General features: G+C 39.0%; 1 long non-coding RNA gene across 1 annotated transcript in view; it reads right to left on the bottom strand.

Annotated features, from left to right (window-relative positions):
- The window catches only part of LOC308097945, a 435438-nt gene that overhangs the window by 288735 nt on the left and 126828 nt on the right, over positions 1 to 19875 (bottom strand). The gene's annotated exons all lie outside the window — the stretch shown is intronic.

A 19875-nucleotide genomic window follows, 5' to 3' on the forward strand; every position in this document is an offset into this window, starting at 1 on the left:
CTCCCCCTACAGGCTGGTATTATAATATGTTACTCTCTACCTCCCCCTACAGGCTGGTATTATAATATGTTACTCTCTACCTCCCCCTACAGGCTGGTATAATAATATGTTACTCTCTACCTCCCCTACAGGCTGGTATTATAATATGTTACTCTCTACCTCCCCCTACAGGCTGGTATTATAATATGTTACTCTCTACCTCCCCCTACAGGCTGGTATAATAATATGTTACTCTCTACCTCCCCTACAGGCTGGTATAATAATATGTTACTCTCTACCTCCCCCTACAGGCTGGTATTATAATATGTGACTCTCTACCTCCCCCTACAGGCTGGTATTATAATATGTGACTCTCTACCTCCCCCTACAGGCTGGTATTATAATATGTTACTCTCTACCTCCCCCTACAGGCTGGTATTATAATATGTTACTCTCTACCTCCCCCTACAGGCTGGTATAATAATATGTTACTCTCTACCTCCCCTACAGGCTGGTATTATAATATGTTACTCTCTACCTCCCCCTACAGGCTGGTATTATAATATGTGACTCTCTACCTCCCCCTACAGGCTGGTATTATAATATGTGACTCTACCTCCCCCTACAGGCTGGTATTATAATATGTTAATCTCTACCTCCCCCTACAGGCTGGTATTATACTATGTTACTCTCTACCTCCCCCTACAGGCTGGTATTATAATATGTTACTCTCTACCTCCCCCTACAGGCTGGTATTATAATGTTACTCTCTACCTCCCCCTACAGGCTGGTATTATAATTTTACTCTCTACCTCCCCTTACAGGCTGGTATTATAATATGTTACTCTCTACCTCCCCCTACAGGCTGGTATTATACTATGTTACTCTCTACCTCCCCCTACAGGCTGGTATTATAATATGTTACTCTCTACCTCCCCCTACAGGCTGGTATTATAATATGTTACTCTCTACCTCCCCCTACAGGCTGGTATTATAATGTTACTCTCTACCTCCCCCTACAGGCTGGTATTATAATTTTACTCTCTACCTCCCCTTACAGGCTGGTATTATAATATGTTACTCTCTACCTCCCCCTACAGGCTGGTATTATAATGTGATTCTCTACCTCCCCCTACAGGCTGGTAGGGCCTGTAATAAAGGCCAATCAAAAAGAAGGCCATCAAATAAAACGATGATTTTTAAGTCCACGGAAATAATGAATTTAACTTGAAGGTTAAGGATGATTTAATTTTAATATAGTACAAGAATAGTGTAACTACTGTATCTGTAAAATATAACCCATTTATTTCATAAAATTATGTATTGGGTTATAGCCTATTTGTCTCAATATTTGTCACATTCAGCCCTGGACTTCACTGACTGTAGGGGTCACATTAATCACATTAGAATCACAGATTAGAGATTTTATGTATTTTCCCCTATTTTCTGTATTTTTCACTATTTAAAATATAGTATTTCTTAATTTTTAATAATTATAGCTCGTAGATTGGCTTTTTTCACCATTTGAAATTGTTTTAAAATAAAAGGTCAACAGTTTTCCCAACCGACAGAGAGTCAGAGACAATATTTTGCCTATATATGGTTCTGTATTAGTGTATGAGTCAGTTTTAGCAGATTTCATTCTAATTGGCTACTGTAGACTGCCTATCAATTTCATGGGCCTGGGTAGGGCCACCTGGCCTGGCGGATATCTTCCCTGTTGCGCAGCAGCACGTCAACAAGTGAAGGAAATGAATAAATACAAATAAACATAATGTTTTGATGGATAAATGCAAATGATTAAATCATATATATATCTTCGCTGTCAGGCCGAAACCTTGTATTTCCATATTTCAACTTTTTGTTTTTTCATAAATGAATGCCTTACTTCAGCGGTTCTCAAACTGGGGTCCGGGGACCCCCAGGGGTCCTTGAGGAGTTACATGACTTTAACTATGAGAGTGTTCCATTTGTACACTCTCAGAGTTAGGATTTCTTAGTATAGATTGGGGTCCCAGAGATAGCAAAGAGGTATCAAATGGGGGTCCGTGGCCTAATGCTTATTAAACTGGGGGTCCATGAAATTAAAAAGTATGAGAACCACTGCCCTACTTCATCATACAAGAGTGTCACACTATAAGAGTAAAAATAGCCGATCTACAAACTACCAACATGCCGAGATATGATGTGTTGTGAGCTTGTAGATCAGCTATTTTCACAAATTACAATTTCCTATAGTATTGTTTGTTGATTACTTTTCATGCAGTAATGCTATTTTATATTTCATTTCTTCCTTCTTTTTTTTTTTTATTAAAAAGGTCTTTAAAAAAATGGTCACTTTACTGTCATCTGGGGACCCCCCCCAAACAAAAAAATTACGTGGGGACCCCCCTGGGCCTTGTGGGTCCCTGGTCCCGACACACAGGTTGAGAACCAGTGATTTGACTAACACTGCTAGTCACAGTTTGTTGTTAAAACCACCAGCAACATGTATGCTGCTCACCAGCAGCCTGTGTAACGTTTAAGTCTCATGTAGTCAAACCCACCATTTCATCAAAATAAAATGATTTGTAAAGATAATGTGTTTGTAAAAAGGAGGTGGTTAAGTTATCTACCGTTTGACCCGCTTCAGAATCAGTCACGGCATATTGAGGCGCTGACAGACTCGTCGGTCGGCGTTTCACGTTGTATACTTTTTTAATTTCTCCACCAAAGTATTGTGCTTCCTTAAATCCTTCTCCTTGGCTAGAGAGACGCAATGACCCGCCTTAAGCTGCCTCTGATTGGTTTGTATTAGTGACAGACGAGCGTCATGTGAACCGTGGCTGCAGTCCATCGCGCAGCGCACCAACCACAAATCTGGAAAAGTCGTCCTAAAACACCCTCGCCCCCGGTCTAATGCGGCGGCCACGGTCCGCGAAAAAAGGGTGGTAGTGTGTTTTAGGACGAGGCTTCCGTTTTCCACCCGATTGCTCTTTTTTTTTTTTTTTTTGCTGTGAGAGGGGGGGAAAAGCGTGAGAAATGGCAAGTGTGGCGTGAGGCGTGAGAAGAGGTTAAATTGCGTGACTCTCACTCTCAAAGAGTGAGAGTTGGCAGCTCTGGATATCAGCTGTTTTATCGTGAAGCTTAAGTAAGGTTGCTTCTTGCATGCGCTGCTACCGTTACTACCAGAAGCTTTAATTGAAAATAGTTTTTCAATCTATATAATGTTCTGGTATGGCTTCTGGGCGGAATGGATTAAATGATTAATTCTATGGTATAAACAAAGCGGAGAGCTTCGCTTCCGCATTCCGCAATACACGCTGTCGTGTCTGACTATGACGTCACTGGTTGAACTTTTTGGTGCAGTCTGGGAAATGTAGTATGCTTAAATCCTACGGCGTAAGCAGGTGCTGTAACCGCCAAGATAAAGTCAGATAATTACAAGTAATTCAGCTAAAATTTTCTTGTCACTTTAGTGATACAGGAGTAGGCAGATTTCACTTGAGTAAAGCAGCAATTATAGCAAGTATCTCCGTTTAGGAAGTACTCAGTTAGTTGGTCTGGTTCATGATTTCAAACAATATTCAATCAATGGATGTTCTTAAATATACTGTAAAGAAACTATAATTGCAGATTGGTCATTATGGTGCTCTTAAAATGTTTATGATTAAAGTAGTCTATAGTTGTGCAGATTGGTCATTATATTGTGTAAATCTTTTAATGTTGCAGCCAGTATGAGTAGGGCTGATTTTATCTTCATGTGCTGATGGTGGCTACAGCTATTTTCATTTGATGTAGCTACGTTCTCTGCTATCTAACTTGCAGAGTAGGCTAAATGGCTTGGATGTTGTCAAATAATTGTAGCCAGTTAATTGTGCTAAGATTTTGTGGAGGTAGGCTTTTAAAATATAATGATGAAGTAATTATCTGCAATCATGTAAGTTATATTAGGCTTTATATTGTGTTGGCTCGCAATACTGGTTAGATGTACTTGTTGCATTCTACGTTGCCTATGCTCTTGTATTGCAAAGCTAATTAAGCTTAATTTGCTTTAAAAGTCAGCATTAGTTAAAGGTGATTTACGTTACTGAATACACCTTGGATAATACATATATATAGATATATAAAACATTTTATAATCAAAGTAGTCTATAGTTGTGCAGACTGGTCATATCATGTTAATCTATTTATGTTGCAGCTAGTAGGTGTGGGGTTGATTTATTTTCATGTGCCCGATGGTGGTTATAGCTATTTATCATTTGTGTAAACCTACGTCTTCTGATATCTATTTTGCAGAGTAGGCTGAATTGCATCGGAGGTTGTCAATTAATTGTAGCAGTTCAATTGCCTCTATTTTGTGGTGCCGGTAAAGTAGGCTGTTTAATATAATAATGAAGTGAATTAATTTCAAATCAAGCAAGTAATAATAGGTTATTGTGTTGGCTTGCAGTGCTGGTTCAATGTACTGGTTGCATTCTACTGTTGCCTATGCTCTCGTATTGCTAAGCTATACTTGTTTTAAAGGTCGGGATGATTAAAAGGTGATTCTCATTTTGCGGCACACACCTTGGATATGAGGATGGTAGGCTGCAGTAACTTTCTTAAGTAGTCTTTGAACACTGAAAGGAACCCATCTGTTTCATTTGATTCTTTAGCAAATGGCAGCCCGTTTAAATGGTCATGGTGATATATTGAGATGGATATAAACACTGCTAAGTTGGTTTTGTCCTGGAAACTACGTATGTTCCAGTTCCCCGGATGTAATGCATACTATGAAAAGCGGTTGACAAGTGATGTTGACATGTTATGTGCGATAAGCTTTCAGAAGTAAGTATTGCAGCAGAATAATCGGGGTTGTCAATGTGGCTGGGAACCTAACACTGCTTGTTTAATGGGTCGGCCTAACAAATCATTAAATAGTAGAGTGTGCATTAGGGAAGGACTGTTGTTGCGATAGACTGTAATGGCAGTCTCCGATTTGCATCATTTAATAGCTGTCATCTCCGTCCAGGTTATGTGGCGCTGGCCATGTTAAAATTAATTAGTCAGTAAACCAAGTACCGTGGTTGAGGTTTTTTTTTAAGGTTTAAATCTTGAACCGCTCAAACTTGACGTTTCGTTATGAAGTTATTGAACTTGATGAATGTTATGGTCGTTAATTAAATCATCTCAGGAGGCAAACATTTTAGTTTACTCCAGTTGGTATGTCCTTTAAAGGGTGTTTTATCATTCTCGGTATTGACACAGGCTGTGGTTCTCCTTGCAGTCTTGTAAGCAAGGTTGCAATTTTATAAGCATGTAATGGAAAGGGAGTACTTGATTCAGACTAAATATGTTGGTTCTGCTAGCCAAGTCCATATCCACTGCTTTCATCTAGTCTAATCTGAGCGTATATCAAGAGCTAGACATGCATCCATCATTCGATGTTGCATTTCTATGGAAGGACATTTATGATTTATCTTAAGTCTCTCATTGGAAGCTGCTTCAGTATTCTGTTAATTAGAAAGTCAATCTATGGTTAGATGGGGCAGTCATAGATCTTGCTGTTAACACACAGATCTTAGTCTGTTCTCACACAAAGCAGCATTATGTTTTATCTGTGGCTCATTTGTTCAACAGGTCATGTCCCATCTTCAGTTTAAGCTTTAATTCAGCAGAACAAATCTCAACTTTCTGCATATTTTCAGTTGGTGCACAGTTCAATCGTTCTGATTAAAATGGTCCTTAGTGCCATGTTCGTCATGTGCGCTAAAATGGGGAGTTTGTTGGCTCAGGATGTAATGGATACAAGTGTTGTAATTGCTAAATGTAAATGGTAGTTCTGTTATTACCATGCATATATGGTGGTCGCTGGGTGGAGTTTAGCGTAACCTCAAAGTCATGTTAGGTTTAAATGTTCTTTAGTTGGCACTAGAGAGGTCAGCTGGTTGCTCAAACTCAAGGCATCATGGTTGATGCGGTTAAGGGGCATCATGGCTGATGCAGTTAAATGGCTGATGTGGTTAAATGGCATCATGGCTGATGCGGTTAAGTGGCATCATGGCTGATGCAGTTAAATGGCTGATGTGGTTAAATGGCATCATGGCTGATGCGGTTAAGTGGCATCATGGCTGATGCGGTTGGGTTGCTCATGATTGGGTCATGGTGCATGGGTACTGATTTCAGATAAAAAAATAAATAAAATAAAAAATAAAAGAATATATATATATATATATATATATATATATATAATTATATATAGAATGTCCTCTTCGATCCTATTCGCGGTGCGGCACCGCACGGCGGTGGACATCGCTTTAGGTCACCGTTTAGGACTCCTGAGTTCAGGAATCAACAGGTGTTCTGTTGAAATAAATAAATAATAATAATAAAATATGATATCGCATCATGGTTGATGCGGTTGGATGGCATCATATGGCTGATGCGGTTGGGTGGCATCATACGGCTGATGCGGTTGGGTAGCATCATACGGCTGATGCGGTTAGGTAGCATAAGAGTTGATGCGGTTGGGGGCATCAACTCTGAGCTTGCATCACGGTTGCATTAACACTTAGTCATGTTAAGTTTAAGTAGTATATTCCTCTATGTGGCATTAGAGGAATGGTTAAGTGCTGCCATGCCATGGCAGCTAAGGCCTTTTTAGTTCACATAAAGTTAGTATGTCCTAGCCGATCCCAGACGCCTGTCTCGGTGTGTTGGGGGAAAGATGGGATATCGGCTTGGTCAATTGGTTTGAGGTAATCACCACTCACATAGTTTCTACCATCAGATAGGATATTCCTCTACGTGTTATTAGGGGAATGGTCAAGTGCTGCCATGCTATGGCAGCTAAGGCCTTTAGTTCACATAAAGTTAGTATGTCCTCGCTGATCCCAGACGCTGGTCTTCACTGTTTTGGGGGAAAGGATGGGATATCAGCTTGGTCAATTGGTATGGGTTTGAGGTTTCACCCCACACATAGTTTCCACATAATGTTAGAATATCCTAGCATGATCCAGAATTGCTAGCTGCAATTTCGTCACTGTCTCCATCAGGAGTCAAGTGGGATATCTGCTTGGATGAATCGGTGAGCGTTCACCGTAGGGCGTTCTTGATTCCGCAGTGTTGGGGGTTGTTATGTATATATATCTTCCTGCTCTTAAAGGTTAATGATGGTTGTCTTAATTATGCTGAGCAGGGAGAAAAAATGTAGCAGAGCCTGAACGCCAAAATAAAATATATTACATCCACTCTTGTATTCTCATTCTATATATTGTTTCATATATTTGGTGTGTAATATTGGTTCAATCTATTCGTGAGTTATCTGACAGAAATTATACGTAGCCTGCGAGTTAGTTCTGGCAGCATACACTCGAGAGAGATTCTATGTGGCTGTTACAGTGTCATGCAGACTCATACAGTACGTCATACTCTGACGTGGCAGTCAGCTGTCCAATCGGGCGGGTTATTTAAGCTCACCTTCATCTGTGTTCTGTCTGCTTTGTGTTTCATAGGTGTTGTCATGCAGCGTTTACTCCCACCACCACCCCAGCACCACCAGTGGGCTCTGCTATTGGTTCTGTTCCCCATGGGGGGTTGTTATGTATATATATCTTCCTGCTCTTAAAGGTTAATGATGGTTGTCTTAATTATGCTGAGCAGGGAGAAAAAATGTAGCAGAGCCTGAACGCCAAAATAAAATATATTACATCCACTCTTGTATTCTCATTCTATATATTGTTTCATATATTTGGTGTGTAATATTGGTTCAATCTATTCGTGAGTTATCTGACAGAACTATATATTCTAATCTGTTTGCATTTTCCACAGTAAAAATCATTAGTCCTTTCTGTAATTCTCGTTTGACATTGTGGACACGCTTGATAAATGTTTTCTATATCGATGTCGATAATCTCACCCACTAATTTGTAGTAATTAATTACTCCTATCTGTCCTTCTACTGGATCCTTAATTTCTTTCAATGTTTTCCAGGTGAAAAATGATATCTGATACATCATTAACGTTCGCGATAATTCCAATTACATCAACAGTATCTTTTTGATTCATTTTTTTCAGCTTATCTATCTTCACAAAGTCAAAAGTCATCTTTAGGGTTAATTGTAATGGAATTACAAAGTGCAATTGTGCTGTACTGTGTCAGTACAATTTCGTAATTATTCACTGAAGAATAATTCCGATTAACTGTCTTTATCTTTCCGTTCGAAATACGGTAAACGTTTCCTTCCTGCACTTTGCTGAAAAAATTGTCTATAACTTGATCATATGCAGTAATTCTAATTTGGCCACTCTCGTCACTTTTTCACAATTGAAACTAAATAATTTACCTTTTCCATTGGTAAAGGGAATAATGTTCGATTTCACATTACATTACGATGCCTTGAATTAACAACTTATTCCAAGTCTTGATTTCAGCAATAGGAGTAATGGAGCAATCAGTTGTGATACATGGAGATGTATTTCTTGTAATAATTGGTGTATGTTGCTCTGTATGTCCATGTTTTTCAGCATTGTGTGGAACTTTGTATCTGTACTGCTGCATGTACGAATAATAGAGCAATCAAGTCTGATAGATGGAGATGTATTTCTCATAACAATTGGTGTATGTTTGTCTGTATGTTCCTGTTGTTCAGCATTGTCTGGGATTGTCTTAATAGTGTTGCATAGTGTCTTCTCAGCTATCTTCATTTGTGGATTGATAGTTGCTGTTCTTGACTTCTTTGTACCTGGTCTTTTTCCATTTGAGTCCAATTGACGTTTAGGCATTGCAAAAATGATAGATTGAATCAATACTTTTCGATATTAAAACTTTAAGGGTAATCCTTGATATAATTACAAACTTCTTCTTTTGCAGAATATATAGTGTCTGATGATGATGTGATGATGACATCACTACATTATAGTGATGTATAATGAATTCGTTATGCCTATTTACTCAGGCTACTGCTTGAGGTTCGACAATGTCTGAGATATTATCTAAGCAGTTGTTAATGTCAGTGGTCTTTACTGTTATCATCACAGTATCATGATATCTGGCTGTGTAATATGAACTGTAGAGAGAGGTATCAGCAGTGAAGTTTTTATTATCCCTGAAGTAGGCATGGTCTAGGTGTCCTCCGTCAAAATGAGTTGCTTCTTTTATGAGTTGCTCGAATCGTAGTTGCTGAAGACTTTGAGAAATGTGATTGTTACAGTTTTCGGCAAAACATATGTTGAAATCACCACAGATAAGAGTTGTTTTCAGGGGGTCAATTAAAAGTGTCAAATTCTGGATTATGGCTTGATTTCCTTTGCTTTTGTAGACAGAGATTATGTCTATGTCTGCTGAGCAAATCATGGTGATTTGCATAGTATCATCATTGAAGTCTCTTTGATGTTGGAGTTTCTCTGGTCTGTAGTAAGTGGCTATCCCTTGCCAAGTCCCTCACTGTTTAGATGGAGTGTAAAGCCATCAATCTGCAAAGATGGGTCATCATTGTTGTTGTGTTTGAGCCATGTTTCACTGAAACATAAAATGTCAGCATAAGCCAGAACAGGGTCTACTTTAATTTCACACAGTTTGTCTACTAGGGAATGACAGCTGAGAGCTATTACTTTTAGAGCCCAGTCTTTTGTGTTTTCCCATTGTGTAGGGTTCATGTTGATGGATACTTTCTCCATTCTCCTTAGTTCCTGTAGGGCATTTCTATCTGCAAGTAGCTTTTCTTCTGGTAGACATTTAATGATGTACAGTTGTTCTAAGGAAGGAACTCTACTCAACATCACATATCCCATAGCTGGCTGGAAAATTGTAGTTAAGTCCATTGCTGCTTTTTGTGGTTTCGGAATTTCTTGTCCTTGGAATTTATGGCATGTTGCAGCATAGCAAACTACCAATGGAAATTGATAAACTGTTGCAGTGCAGTGTTGCAATGTTTACACCCTTGTTTAAAGGTTAATGGATCTGTGTAGAATTGATAGTGAGGATTTCCAGTGTCTTTTAGAAATTGCATTGCTTGGAATAGCTGCTCAGGATTTATAGTTGTGTAGTGAACATAATTTTTGTATATCTTTTTACGTTTCAGCTTAACATCAATGGTAGTTATTCCTGCCTGAGATGGAGTTCTGGGAAGAGTGTGCAGAGTGTTCATTACATCATTGTCTTCTATGGGAATATTAATAAGTCTGTCTCGTGTAGCTGGCATTAATGAAGTGGGAAGTCTAAATATATTTTGAAACAAAATCTTTTTGGCAATAAGATTGTTTGCTAATTCTGTCAGCTTCAGATTGTTGGGTACAGAGGTCACTTTCAGACCATTAGCAGCAGACATAGGTGGCATTTCTCCCTTTGTAAGATATCTCTTACAGGTGTCACAAAGATACCAGTTTAAAATAAAATCAATGTAAACACTGAACTTTGGATTGTTCAATTTGCTTTCAAATATTTCTTCAAATAATCTCTCATTTTTGTCATTGCATGCTTTCTCAATAGTGTTCCGGACATTGTCATCAATGATGGAAACTCCTTTGTCAAACATCATTTGTTCACAACAGCAACATGGAAATATTGGGCCATATTTGACAGTGGTTTTGAAGTTTTTTAGCCTCTGTTGTTGTGTAAGTCCTTTGGCCAAATCACCACTTCTAGGAAGACTCTTGCTTTTCTCAAACATCTTCCATTTACGGATTATCGTGGCCACTGTGTTCTTAGAAATCTTAACTGCAGCGGCAATTATTTTGTAAGTTTGGCCAGATCTGTGCTTTGCCACAATTCTGTCTTTGAGCTCTTCTGGAATACCCTTTGATCTTATCATTTTCATTTTATCCTTTTCCTCTTTTCCCATTTCAAACATAGCGATTTTTGGGTTCTTCTTTACATTTCCCACCAAGGCTCGTCTCTTCCATTTACGGATTATGTTGGTAACTGTGTTCTTAGAAATCTTAAGTTTACCTGAAATTCTTCTGTAACCTTGGCCAGATCTGTGCTTTGTCACAATTCCATCTTTAACCTTTTCTGATATATGCTTTGATCTGAAAGGGCCAGTTCTAGGAAGACTTTCTATTTTCTTCTCAATATCGGTTTTCCCTTTTCTCATTTCAGCCATAGTGATCTTTCAGTTCTTCTTTACTGTTCTCACGAAATGGACAGCATCTAAGTTAAATATACTAGTGTCACATCAAAGTGGTTTTAGATTAATTTCATCATATGTATCACTAGCCAATCACAGCATGTGGAATTGGAGCACTATGTCACTGTTGTTATTGTCTCCGCCGTAGGTAGAGAGTATGTTTTCGCTTCGTCCCGCCGTGTGTGAGCATGGCCCCTAGCCAAGCTAACATTGGTCAAGCTCCACGTGACACGTGTCAATATGTTGACACCAATGCCTTTGATTGGCTAGAGGGACGCATGACGAAATAAAATCCTATAAATAGGTGTGTCACTTCAAAAAGCCGTTTACGTTTTTGAAGTGAGGTAAGACAGGATCAATCAGTCTTGCCTTCCAGTCCAAATCACCCGTCCGTCCGTGCGTGTGTGTGTCCCTCTGAGAACACCTAACATTGGTCAAGCAAAGGCGCAGAAGGCCAAAGCTAAGAAAGCATACTCATCTACAAAAACTGACATAGATCAAACACACCAATCAACTGCTGAAACTGTTCAAGACAATGAAGATGAAGAAGACAGACAAGTATTTGAACAAACCAGTCAATTACGACGACTCCCATATGACACATTGCTTCAAGAAGAACATTCTTACTGTGAGGTAAGACACTGTGAGGTAAGACAGGATCAATCCGTCTTGATTGGAACAGTACCTTCCAGTCCAAATTACGTAAAAATTAGAACATTCCTAGAGAACTATGGTTAAAGATAGGGTAGGTGATTTCATTTGATTAAAATAGCACGGGTCTGCTGGCGGAGACTTGTGCTCCGAGGAGCACATTTTCTAGTTTAACTCTGTGGTCACAGTGGTCATCACAGTGATGGAAGAAGTGATGGAAGAAACCATAACTTAAAAAAAACAAATTTATTGTTTTTTTTAAGTTATGGTTTCTTATATAGGGCTATGCACATGTGTCATGTGACACTGGCCAATCACAGTCCTGAATAGACTGTGATTGGCCAATCACGGTGCAGGGTTAGGCGGGGTACATTTTTGGCCAATCACAGCGCAGGATTTGGTGTGCAAATATCCAAACCTCACATATAGGGGCGGTTTCGCCGCCCAAAAAAGTTCAGCTTACTGTGTACATCTGTGCTTGTACCTTTCTTTTTGGGCGGTGAAACCGCCCCTATATGTGAGGTTTGGATATTTGCACACCAAATCCTGCGCTGTGATTGGCCACCAGTGTACCCCCTAACCCTGCACCGTGATTGGCCAATCACAGTCTATTCAGGACTGTGATTGGCTAGGGAAACATGACACATGTGCATAGCCCTATAAATAGGACTATGCACTTAAAAAAAACACATTTATGGTTTTTGGGGGAGAGAGAAGGACAGAGGAGAAATGCCCCGTGTTTTCACTGTGTCACAGATATTTATTTTACATCACCAAGTGCGCACGGGTCTGCTCTCCGATTTAATCCAAAGATCCAAGCTGTGTGATGTATATGTCACAGGTAGATTGGTATTCCAGGTAGATTGGAAGTGGAGCGCTTGTTTTTAGGCTCGGGGCGGGGCTGCGATGCGAGGACGACGACAACACAACATGAATATACATACTTACTGGCCTCAGTGGCGCACTTCGAAAATCATTGGACTCCCCATCCACTACCACTGGGAGTCTGGGTTTGACTCCCGCTCGGGACATTACTTTTTCAAACAACCGCGGACTATTTTTTTTCGCCGATAAAGTATAGTTTTGGACCATGACGGAGGCGCGCCGGCTCAGGAGACCTTGAGGCCAAGGAGTCGCGCCCGAGCGCCTCCAGGCGCGAGTGCCCGCGACGACCGGCCGATGGTCTCCTAGTCGACTAAGCGCCGTCCGAGTTATGTACCGATAGGCACAGAATAGTAAATGATGTTGTGGGGACTGCGTTTGCCCCGCTATGGTTTGCCCCAACTGCCACTCACTGCACTAACATAGCCCGCCAGCCCCGCCTCCTCAGTCTCGCCCCCTTGTTCGCGGGTGTGCGCGCGCGTGCATGTGCGCGTATGCGTGCTCGTTTGTGTGCGTGTGCATGCGTGCGTGTGTGGTGTGGGACTCATGTGTGGCTTGCATTGCCCTCTGGCGTTGGTTCTACAGAATTGCCTGGGGGGCGGACGGGCGGTGAAAACAAGCGCTTATTTTCCATTCTACCTGGAATGCCAATCTACCTGTAACATATACATTTTTAGTTAAGACCATTAATATAAACCCATGCACCTACACACTCTAGCAATCAGTGCAGCTGCTGCTACCTAATCTGTCATTGGCTGTCAGGCAGTGTGCTGCAAAGTAACTAAGTACATTTACTCAAGTACTATGCAAGTGCTTACCATGCACAGTTTAATTTTGAGGTCCTTTTACTTTCCTTTCCATTTTTGTTACTTCTACTCCACTACTATGACAGCATTTGACAGCTTTAGTTACTTGTTACTTTGCAGAATTTATTATTATTACAAAAACTACAGTAACCACACACAGCCGATCTACAATGTGACACGTTATGAGCTTGTAGATCTGCTATTTTCTAAACATTGAGTACTTTTACTTTGGTACTCAAAGTGTATTTTGATGCTAAAACGTTTGTACACTGCAAGCTCCGACACCCCCCCCCCCACACACACACACACACACACACACACCCATACTCCACTGCCACTCCACCCCCCCCCCCCCCCGTCATACTTCAACTATTCAAAAAAAAGCCGATCTACAATGTGATGTGTTGTGAGCTTGTATATCTGCTATTTTGGGAATACCTCGACAGTTTTTGGAAAGTGTGAGTACAGGGGGTGGCAGCGGCCGGATGGCAACTGCGAGGTTCCCAGTTCGATCCTGGGCTCCCCCAGAGTTAGTGTCGAAGTGTCCTTGAGCAAGACGCTGAACCCCTAATTGCTCCCGATGAGCAGGTGCCTTGAATGTGTATGAATGTGTGTGTAAATGGGTGAAATCATAATGGCAATATTTTTGGAAATGTCAAGCTCCAATTTAACACTAATAGTGTGTATTGGTCAACATAACCTCACACAACCCCCCCCCCCCCCCCACACACACACACACACACACACTATAAACCATCGGAAATAGCTCATCTACAAGCTCACTGGAGCCAGGGGGAAGCACCCCACACCCAACACTCCTGCCCCCTATACCCTCCATCCCCCCTACTACTATCAGCAATGCAAGCAGGTGTGTAACTGATGACAATTAGGAGAATGATAACAGGCGCCCCCGATTTGATCACACGCTACCTTATTTATTGATACCTCACCTTGCCATCTTGCAGTGATTTGTTAAAATAATTTAAAGGCAAGTTCGCTGACTTTTAAACTAAATCCTATCATTCTATATTGTGAGGAGGACATGTGAGAAGTAAACACTTCATAACACTTCCCAATAAATTCTGGCTCTCTCAGTGGTGGAAAAGCTCCACAAGCCTAGGTTTTTAATCGTTGAAGTTGTCCTTTAAGTGTGCCCTCGGTTTTCCTTAAGCAGCCTTGTGTTGATAGTTAACTCTAAGATTGATGGATTTAAAGTCAATTATTAATAGGAAAGAGGGGGGGAAAAGTAAGATACTTTTATGTAAGCTACTGTATAAGACTGTTGTTGATAAAGGGATGCCATTTGAAAACTTGTGCCTAAGAGAAATGAATATCCCGGCTATCTTGTATCACAATCTGGCACATTTGGCCAGTTGTCAATATCTAGTTCTTGCCTTCGCTTTTATTATGTTCATAAATATCGGTCTTGTGCTGGCCATCACAAATGGTAGTTGCCATGAACACATTCACAAGTACATATTTCAAATGTTTTATGCTGAAGAACTCTGGAATCTATACCTCTTTGATGGTTTACAGTATGTTCAAACATTTCAGTGTTCAGTTTTGTTTGCTTCGCTTAGATCAATGCCAAATAAAGTGAGAATATTTGTACACACTGTTGAATGATCGTTATTGGAGAAATTAGCTAACTACTATGTCTGTAGTTAATGAATAATTCTATTTTATTATTCATTTTGATAAACATAGATTGCAAGCAATTACAGCTCGTAACTACAGCTCGTAACTCCATTGAGTTTCCCTTAGGGTAGTTAAACTCATCAACTGTTGGATTCTTAAAAACTTGAAAGCTATCAAAGACGACGGACCTGTTTCACCTTCAAGTTCCCATAATCGAACGAAGTCTAATGAATCCCAAGAAAGATCCCATGAATACCAAGAAAAGGAAAATGAAAGATGAAATTACATCGTTGAATGAAGTCAAAGACGAATTCTCTGAGACAAAAGACGAAGATATCCATCTTCCGACTTTACCCCTCACTCTATATCCGGTGAGCCCCGAATTATCTCACAAAGAAGACATCGAAGACATCGTCCAATTGAGAAATTCCTACAAAAAGAAATTGGATGAGCATGCTCTTCAAATGCGACTGCTCACCGAAGAACTGACCGTTTCTAAAGATGAGAACGCCATCAGTAAATCTCAAATCCAGATGTTAAGATGCCAAATAAACTCGCCAGGCTCTAAGAGTGCAAGGGTAAATCCAAGGGTAAATAGTCCATTACAATTAACTGAGACCAAAATATGCGAGAGTACAAATACAAAGATAACAGACAATTGCTCAATAATTCCTATTGCGAAACTGAGATTGTCGATTACCTGGGAGATTCAAGGGATTGTACTAGATACATCTGAACTTCGGACATATAACAGTGGACAGGGCCAATTGTTTAGTTTTAATTTTAGCGATGAAAGCGGAACAATTCGAATCATAGCATTTGGCAGAGAGGCAGAGGACTTCTTCTTAAAAGTGAAGGAACATAATGTATATCGTATTTCCAATGCAACGCTAAGGATTGCTAACTCGAAGTATCACACAGTGAATAAAGATTATGAAATTATTTTGAATAAGAAGAGCAGGGTTCTACCGTGTGACGGAATTATAATTAATCCTAAAATCACATTTGAATTCGTACCCATAGATGAACTAAAAGACAGGAAGGAGAAAACCATTACCGATGTAATTGGAGTTTGTCTGAATGTTGAAGAAGGAACAGAAATGATAGTTAGATCAGGCAAAATGTACAAGCGGAATATCAGTCTAATGGACCAGAGCTATAAACAAATCACAGTGACGTTATGGGGTAAGCAAGCAGTGAGCTTTACTGGCAGTTATGGATCCATTGTAGCGGTGAAGTCAGCTTCTATCTCGTATTTTAACGGGATATCTTTATCTGTATCGTCCAACTCTATCATTTTCGTCGACCCAAATATAAAAGAGGCGTACTTGCTGAAGACATGGTATGACACCAGAAGTAAAGTCCTGGACATAGAGAATTTAACTAAAGCATCGTCTGATGTAATTTTCAACTCGCGAACATTGAAAGAAATGAAATTTCCACAAGAAGAGAATATAAAATGGAGTAATTATTACAGCGTGGTGAGTACAATTCTTGACATTCAATCAGATGGCTGTTTTTATAAATCGTGTCCGAATTGTAAAACGAAACTAACTGAAAGAGCGCAGGATTTTTATTGTAAAAAATGCAAAGAGGTTAAAAACTATATTTACCGATTTGTATTGAAGGTCCTAATTACTGATTATACAGACGAGCAGTGGGTCACCTGTTTCAATGACACAGCTGAAATACTATTAGGTTACGACGCGGATTCTATGGCACAAAAAAAAGGCAAAAATCTGTCTGCGTTCAAAGACATATTTCAGAACTTAACGTCTACAACACAATTTTTTTATAATAAAGTCGGACTAAACACTTACAATGATGAAACAACATTACAGACGACTGTTATTAAGATATTACCAGAAAACCGTTCAGAAGATGCGTCATAGTATTATATACATTTTGGTAATACAGTAATACATTTCTGACAATTAATATTATTGTCTGTTCTATTTTAAGGAATACGTAAATATTACGTAGATATATGAATCTTTTTTTAAATCTCTTTTTTTCATCTTATTTTATTTTCAACATTGGAAGACAAAATATGGTTTTTAGAACATTTTATTGAGAATAAGTATTTCTTTAACATTCACCTTTTAAGAAAGAACTTTTTGTTTAACTAAAAGATATATATTTTACCCTACTGTATCTCATTAGTTATTGCTATGATAATATATTTGCTATATATCAGATGCGTCATAGTATATACATTTTTGTAATACAGTAATACATTTCTGACAATTAATATTACTGTCTGTTCATTTTTAAGAAATACATAAATAACCTTCTATATATGAAACTTTTTTTTTATCTCTTTTTTTTCATCCTATCTTTATTTTAACATTGGAAAACAAAATATGATTTTTAAAACATTTTTTTGAGAATAAATATTTCTTTAACATTCACCTTTTAAGAAATAACTTTTTGTTTAACTAAAAGATATATCTTTTACCCTACTGTATCTCATTAGTTATTGCTATGATAATATAATTTCTATATATCAGATGCGTCATAGTATATATAAATTTTTGTAATACAGTAATACATTTATGAAAATTAGTATTATTGTCTGTTCACCTGCCAGAGGTTGTATCCCATTACTTATTGTATCTCATTACTTATTGTTATGATAATATAATTGCTATGATATAGTAACATGTTCTATTTTACGTAAAAATTAGAACATTCCTAGAGAACTATGGTTAAAGATAGGGTAGGTGATTTCATTTGATTAAAATAGCACGGGTCTGCTGGCGGAGACTTGTGCTCCGAGGAGCACATTTTCTAGTTAATAATACCCCCCATCTGCAGAAGGTGCTGCAGTGGAGAGGGTCAGCAAGTAAAACATCAGAGGAGAGCACATCACTGGGAAACTCACCTGGGATATACAGTATATCCTGAACGGTAACCAGAAGAGTGGGCATCAAAAAGTCGGCAATATGTAAATCTGTAACAGAGTAAATATACTTGAGTACTGTACTTAAGTACATATTCTGAGGATCTGTACTTTACTTCAGTATTAGATTTTTTAAATAGTTATTACTCTTACTTGAGTACATTTCCAAGATAAATATTTTACATTTACTCAAGTACATTTCTAGGAGGGCTGTAAAGTACTGAGTACTTTTAAGCCCACTCCACACCAATGATTCGCCATGGAACTCCTTGCAACATGCAACTACTTTGGCAGTTGCAAGGAGTTGCATTGGTGCGGTTGACCTTAAAGGTTCTATGACATTCATTTTCACTTTTTTTATTCTTAATGTTTTTTGGGGGTTTTTTTACCTCAATTACACCCAAAAAATCTGAACTTTGAACATTCAGTGGATTTTCTGTGGTCTGGGGTTTTCGGAATAATTAGGCTGAAAAGTAATCTGAGTTTGGCCCTTCGGCAGTGAAGTCACAGGCCATTAATCCCGCCCACTCTCCTCCTCGCCCCTCCCCTCCCCTATCCTTTCCTTTTGGGGGGGGGGGGGGGGGCGGAGCAGAGGCGATGATTGACAGGCAAAATCCCTCAACAGCGACACCCGCAGGCAAAGATTTATTTTTTCATTGCAGTTGAAAAGGCTTTAGAAATGTGAGAGAAAAACACCTGCCATGAATCAATGGAGTGGAATTTTTTGTTATAACTTTTTATACACATTTGAAGGACCATGACAAAGACTTTTAATGGGTGGTAAAACTAAACGTCATGAAACCTTTAAAACGGTTTTGTTGCAAGGAGTTGCGACTAGTTGCATTGGTGCGCAAACGCAGGTGGTTTCAGAGAGTTACAGTACTTCTCTGTAACAAGAGTTACAACGTCCTATAAATTAATTGTGAAAACATTACAGCAATTGGTTCATTGATATACTGTAAAGATTAAGGAATGTACTTCTACTTTTACTTGTACTTGAAGTATTTATCAAAGCATGTACTTTTGAAGCACAAGGCCCTGTGGTGATTTAACCCGTCTATGTTCACAATATTAGGCTACTTTGTAATGCCTTGCTGCACAACACTGGTGCATTTCCAATTTTTTATCTCTGGGACCCCAAACTACAATGTAAAATCCTGCGTTATTTTAACAAGGGCCGATTATGTTTGTGTAGATGCTCGACAAAGCCGGATGCACCACGGTGGATTCGAATCCACAACCTCATTCGGTTAAAACATTTGAACAGTTTTTACATTTTGACATGTAAAAACAAGGCTTTTTGTAGTTTACTGGCATTTACTGCATTCCCTGTTTACCCCCTAAATGCACCTCACTGTGACCAGTAGTAAATAGTTTAGGATCAGTTAACGGTGGCTCCCCTGTAAATGAGATGTCTGTTGTTATAGCTGACACTTAATTTATTCACAGTAGTAGTAAGTATACTAGACCAAACATTCCAGAATCTTCAATGTGCAGGACTTTACATTTTACTGTTCACAAAGTAACATTCATCCTTCAGAGAGGTGAGACACAATGATGTATGTATATAGTGGCAAAGTCAATTACTATAATCATTATTTTTTATAGACATTTGCATTATATATGCTTATATTACAGATTATCCTTTGACCATATAGTAAGCATCAATAAAATAAATCAAAAATAATTCTCATTAAAATAAACAACCCACAAATACAAAAGAGTGCCTATGCCCTTTGTACTTAGCCCCATAATAATACCATCATACAATAGTTATATGATCCATTACCATAGTTTTGGAGGAAACCAGAGCAGTTGATCAGCACCACAATGCCCTGTCAGTCACCCTGATGACCATTCTTATCTTAGTTAATTCACTTCAATAGTGCTGTTATTGTTGTTTTTACAGAGTTAACATTTTAGCAAAGAA

The sequence above is a fragment of the Gymnoscopelus braueri genome (assembly GCF_963280865.1).
Source record: "Gymnoscopelus braueri genome assembly, chromosome: 13".
Classification (NCBI taxonomy): domain Eukaryota; kingdom Metazoa; phylum Chordata; class Actinopteri; order Myctophiformes; family Myctophidae; genus Gymnoscopelus; species Gymnoscopelus braueri.